Below are 6,761 nucleotides of genomic sequence, written 5' to 3'. Positions count from 1 at the left end.
CATGAAACTGTCCATGAACTGAGTCTGATTCCAAGGGATTTCTTCTGTCATTTCCTCCTAGGATAGATCTCTACCATTTCTGTGTTAGCCTCAACCTTTCTCCTTCTCCTAATTTGAGCTTTGACCTAGTTAGCATTCAACAATCTGCACAAGCTTGTCTAACCTTCGCAACCTAAAGCTCTGATACCACTTGATCTGAAAATGAGATCTTAGACAATTATTAAGGTATTACAGACTCATGTGCATGGATATGCCTATGTTACTTTGTGCAATGGATCAATAAGATTGCGAAATACATAGACAATGAAGCAGTTAGAGAAACATAATAGACAACACACATAAACACAGCAAGTTTAATATGGAGTTCACCCAACACTCCTGGGCTACATCTCCTGGTCCAGCCTTCAGTGGTGACCTCTCTATTATGTCTTCAAAAACAGAGTTTTACAACAGTGAGCTCAAATTGAGCCTCACACAACAGATACAAAACAATAAGGCTTTACTTGGATCCCCCAAGTCTCTTTTGAGTACACAGACTCTCCTCACTGACTCTCTGTCTCTGTTTGATCTCTGTCTCAACACTGCCTGCCCTGTCTTCTGTCTTCTATGGCTTTAGAGCCAATCTGCGCTATCTGTTCATTTCCTCTTCTTCTTCGGGCTTTCTGGCTCCCAACCTCTATCCACTCGAATCCCATCTGGGCGTTAAATAATCATTGCTAACGCTTTTAGGGGAGGTGGCCACCTGTTCTGCAACGGAAGAGTGCATCTGGCCTTTGAAATCCCCGAAATAGCCATTCTCTATTTACACAGAGAAATGCATTCAAACACGGGAAAATCCGCCAACACACAGTTTTTCGGACTTCAAATATTCATAGATGCACCCTATTCTCCTATCGAGTCCGCCTGAGATCGCTTATCGCATGTCGCAAACGTCCATTCCACGGTTTCCCCTTGTATTTTATAAAATACATTAAAATATCGCAAAAATCCCGTAACGATGGCTTTAGCCAGATTTGAAATAATATATATTTTTTATTCGCAAACCCTTTCGGGTCCAGTCTTCGTCGCATCAGCGCTTTCCCATCGTATTTCATTTAATAAACAAAATACGCAACAATACACACAAACTCTTATTGGGCGGATCTCAAAACGTATGGAATATCGTTTATGGTTCTATCGGGTCCGGCTATCGCGTCGCGCATATATATATATATAATATATATATATAATAGCCGCTCCTTTGTGTAGCTTTGATGCAAATTTGCGATACGACTTGTCGCAATCGCATGTCACACGAGCCCCGGGTCATTGGTAAGTGCTTCCACTGTAATTTGTCGATGCGATATGGTGGTGCAACGTGGGTCGTCGATCTGTGCGATTGATCGACGGTCCTCGTTGACCCCACCAATCGTTATCGCAACATTTATGCGACCGCCCCCGATAACCTCCAATCGCCTCCGGTAATTTGCGATTTGCCGATCGGACCTAGACCGTTGATCGGCCAGATCCGACGGCTCCTATGCACTGCTCCTTTCTCCACCGATAAGCCTGTTTCTGATCATTTCTTCGTGTTTTTGGCTACCGATAGTGTTTTCCGCCTGTTCTAAGGGTTTTTCCTCATGCGATATTTTTGCTCTCTTTAAACGATTTCGAAGACTTAGAGAGTATTTGGATCCATTTTGGATTACATCTCAAGAGGGAAAACCCATTTGAAATAGACCCTCACAAACTACCCATTTCTGCGACACAAATATAATCTAGCAGACCAAGTAATTTGTAATAAAATAACCTAACCAAATAGTTAGAATTATTCCCAAATCACTTTTACATAGACTCGATCTAGAACACTAGGACTCGCCTAAGATCCCAGTGACAAAATCCATTCCGGCTTTGGGGTAAGACTGAAGGAAAACTCTGCCGACCATCTGAGAATGGATCGGTGAGACAAAAAACCTCTCGAAATGTAGATCGTCACCAGAAAAGTAGGTTTACCTAGGCAATTACATACACGACACGGATCTGCTGAGATTATTTACATTATACATATGCAGAAAGGGTTTACATAACATCTTAGAAGTGAAGCTGATGATGATAGTTGTACGACACGAACACATCGATCAAGCACTATCCCTTTTGCAAAAAAAGGGGGTGTACTGCTATGGGTCGTTGACACGTAGTGGTCAACAGGGTCAAACCAACACCTTCAAGTAAAGATTATTTCTTTGACCCTTTCCCTACCTTGTCTTGGGTAATAATATCATTGGTTGCCATATCCTTTCCTCATACCCTAGACTGGGTCCACTCGATCTTGTGTGGTCCCGCTCCTTTGAAAAGATAATTCTTCAAGAACCATCCGGATACCAATTTCAAATAGGATTTTAGGGATTGGGAAACTCCCTCACAAGTCATATCCCATAGACCTAACCCTCAAATCCTCCCTTCCTTTCCCTAGAATACATTGTACCTTGCTTAGAAAGCAAGCAAGCTCCATCCCTCAAGCTTTTCTGGGAATGGGATTATTTGGGTCACTCATATCCATTCATTGACTTATCCTTTATTGTTGACTCATAATATATTGGGTCTCCTCCCATTGGTGAAAGTTCGTAAATAGAAGGGAGCCTTAGCTGAGGTGATAGTGGGCTAAGTCTCCATTGGTTTCCCTTGGCCTAGAATTTGCCCTTCAAGGATCCCCTCTTAGATCCCCTGTTGGTTTGAGCAGTAACAGGGGACAAGAGCACAGACCTAACCCATTCTTTCTGCCAAAACCCCCATTAAACCAAGCCAAGAAGTGTTTGTGATAAGAAAACTACAATACTCAATTACCAAATGACAAGGCATACCTTTAGGTTCGAGAGGCCCACCTTCAAACATACAATCATGGCAGATGGGTGAGGGACAACATCGCTGGCTCAGGTGGCGGAGAAATGGCACAATGAGCTAATTGGTGGCTGCAAGGGGCTATTGGCTGTCGGTTGAGGAACATCTTGGAGAAAGAAAAAAATCTCCTAGGGATATCACCCACAAAATGGTGGGTAACAGGCCCTTTGAGGTCTTCAGGTACTGCACAAAAGTGAGCGCCAGTCATGGAAGAAAGGTCTAAAGGTCTGAAGATCTTTTGTTTCTACCTTAATTGATTGACATTTTGTTAAAGAAAGGTATATGGGGTTCATCATCTCTCCTTCGATGGTAAGTCACAACTTCAAGATTTTCCATCTACGAAAGAGAATGTGGAGTCGCCAGAGGAATGCATTATAGATGTCGTTAATGAATCAATTCCTCAATGATTCACTAGGGACCTAGACCTACTCCCTCCCTAGCAACAGTGCCAAAAATGTTACCGCTCAAACTAGCACGGGACCTAAAGGAGGATCCCTAAAAGGCAAATGCTAGACCAAGGGCAACAAATGGAGACTTAGCCCAGTGTCACCTCAGCTAAGGCTCCCTTCATTTTACAGAGTTTCACCGATGGGCCGAGCGATGGAGGGATCCCGGGTGATTATGGAGTCACCGAGGATAGATCAATGAATGGATGTGAAGTGACTCAATGATCCTCTCTAGAAGAGGTTGAAGGATAGAGCTTGCTTGCTTTCTAAGCAAGGTACAATGACTTCTAGGAGAGGAATGAGAGGATTTGAGGGTTAGGTTTAGGGGATATGATTCATGAAAGAGTTTCCCAATCCCTAAAATCCTTATTGAAATTGGTATCTCAGATGGTCCTTACGAAATTTTCTTTTGAACGAAACAGGACCACATGAGATCAAGTGGACCCAGTCTAGGGTAGGAGGAAAGAGTATGGCAACCAATGATATTCTTACCCTAGACAAGGTGGGGGAAAGGATCAAAGAATGAATTTTTCACTTAAAGATGTTGAATTGATCGTTTCAGGCACTGCCCTTGGGGATGTTAGGGCAAAGTTTGATCTCAAAGCTAGGGTTTGGCTTTTCTCACAGCTCCATCATCGAAATGGCTGCAAATTTGGAGGAGGCCTTGATGAGACACCAACACAGGAGAGGCTAGGAGATTGAACTTTCTGGAGGGATATTTTGCCGAAAAAATGATGCCCTAGGAGCCCCAACTTGGCTAGACCTAGAAAAAGGTAAAAATGTATGATTTTACGTGACCACCTCTTGGTATATCAGTGCCTTAGTCTTGGGAGAATGGAGTCTATGATGAATATGAGTGAGGACCTTTGATTCTCAATCAAGGAGGCCTCAAGACTACTTCGCTAGCCCTTTAGGTCAAAGAGAAGCAATCTTGCAGCTTTTATACTTCAATGTGCAAAAGGTGATGGCTTATCAAGATAGATTCATTGATAGAATTACCCCTAGGAGATTTCATTCACATTACATGGCCCATACATTGAGGGGTGCTACATAGAGACAAAATTCCACAATTTAAGCAGTAAATGCATGCAGCGATTAGCCCTAAAAATAGCGAAAAGCCCAGTACAATGTATATGACAAAGTAGAATAAGAATAGCATTAAAAACATGTAATAGAGTATATCCAACCATTAACAATTTGACAATAGAGAAGCTTCAAGACAAGATAAACCAAATCCACACATCAAAATTCATCCATAAAGCTCCAATTCATGCTCCAAGAAGAAGTGTGAAATTCTCAAGAAAGATAAGAGATCCAATCCAAAGTGATGATGAGCAAATGAACTCATCTAACTTGTATTTATGCACTAATGAGGAGTTCGAATTAGCCTCCTTGGCCTACATAAGCCCCAAAAATAAAATAATGTTCTAATAATCTAACTTTTGGTGACAAGCCCACCAAACTAGCTCATAAATGAAAGAATAAGCCTCTCAAGAGGTCAAATAATAATCTATGCATGTCGTAGGGCCCTCTAAGAGGCCTAATGAGGTCCATGGGTGCCATAATGAAAAATAGGCCCCTCAAAAGTGATGGACTAGGGCTTGGCCCCTTGTTCTCCAAACAATAAACCTATGGTGCTCTCGATGGGTGAGGGGCACATCAATAACCGCAAGGGTCTCCAAAATGACTTGAAGATCCTTGTAGGTCATCTGTAGGGGCTCTGATGATGATGTGGGGGATGCCACATCGTCCTACAAGTCTTGGACCAACAGCCAATTGGGTGATACATCTGTGGGGCCGGCTGGGCAAGAATGAACCAGGTGCAACTTCCTCCTCCAATGGGAGTATCTAAAGCATCTCTGACCATCCTCGGGGATCCATGGAGTGTTATCTGCTGCTATGAAGGCCCATGGCTCTCAACACACACCCTACATATGCCAATGTAGCCCTCTGGAGGATTAAGACCCCGTATAGGGAGACCAAACCCAAGATGTAGACCATTTGCAATCCTGCATAAGATCCAACGCGTCCCCTAGCCTTCCAATACAACAAATCATTAGAGAAATCGAGTAAATGAGCTTACTAATCATGCACCACAAGTGGGAACTTCATAATGGTCTGCCCTTCCATAATGGGCTTCAAGATGTGCCAATGTCTCCTAAACTCCAAATGGGATTAACCAAATATCCTATTAAGTGGTTTCTACTTCTAAAGGGTATAATATATTCAAGGTGCATCCTTCAAAAGGTGGTGGCATGTGAAAAATAGGTGGATGAAGTAGGGGACGAGAAAGGAGCAGCCATGGGCCACATGCTAGGGTACAAGGGTAGCTAATAAAGGGAAGTCCACACTGTGAAAATTCTTGAATCTAACACATCAAAAACCCCTACTGCAATCAGTTTACAATCTCCTACTTGTTCTTTACATTAACAAGTTATTTAATTGCATAAACATCGAAGTAAACACTATTGCAACCTTCACAGATATACAAATCATGCACTAAAATAAACAGAAACAATAACACAAGGGACACCGTTATTTTTGGACAATCGTCCCCAGAAAAACCCAATTCGGGAAAACCAGTGCAGCATATAGAGGGTTTGTATTATTAAGCAGATTCGTGAATACAACTAGGGTGCCAGAAATGGCTCACCCAACAGAGAATATCCTCAGCAGTAGTACCTCTATCCAGAGACAGATATTCTGGCAAATCAGCAACCGGATGATCAAACCCCACAGCGACTCCGATTGTTCCCTATGCTAGACAGTGAAAGCTGCTCCAAGCACTGCTCTGGAACTGCGTCACTCCTCCAGGAGTTGTGTCACCCTATCCCGGCTCAGAATCTGCTAATCTACTCCCAGTCTGCCCCACAGAATCTCCCCAGCGCTGCCTCTGAGGCCCAATGTTAGCCTCTACGGCTTATGCGCTACCTACGTCATCCTTTGCGTCCTCTGCGTCAGGTCTACAGCCTCTGCGTCAGCCCTTCTAGGGCCTGCGCTGTCTCTCCCGGCACTTCACTGCCTCTCTGCTATGTATTCTTCAGCCTCAGATGGAAATCCCTTATTGAACTACCCCTCACTACAATTGATCACTAACTCGATTTCCTCAGTAAACCTCGCCCCAGAAAATTGAATTTTTTGATCACTTGTTGTATCTCCAACGAACCCTCAAGCCTCCTCTTATACTTTTCCTGTTGACGATTCAACGGTCGAGATTATGTCCCTAATCAACGGCTAAGGTTAGAACTGGCTTGATCCTCGTCACTTGCAACTTTCTCACCCATATTTTATTAATACACATTAATATTTTTATTTTCCTAAGTTTAGACTTAGGAACTCATTAAAAATATTAATTATTTTAATAACTCCTCATCTGGGTGGAATTTCTCCAAACGATTTCTGGGTCTTGGAGATCTCATGTGCCTTAGCCTCTCCACC

Source organism: Pinus tabuliformis, chromosome 7, assembly GCF_031772625.1.
Source record: "Pinus tabuliformis cultivar Carrire ecotype Pingquan chromosome 7, CPIR1, whole genome shotgun sequence".
In the NCBI taxonomy this organism is placed as follows: Eukaryota; Viridiplantae; Streptophyta; class Pinopsida; order Pinales; family Pinaceae; genus Pinus; species Pinus tabuliformis.
The sequence above is the reverse complement of the archived record's forward strand: the minus strand, read 5'-3'. Positions refer to the sequence as shown.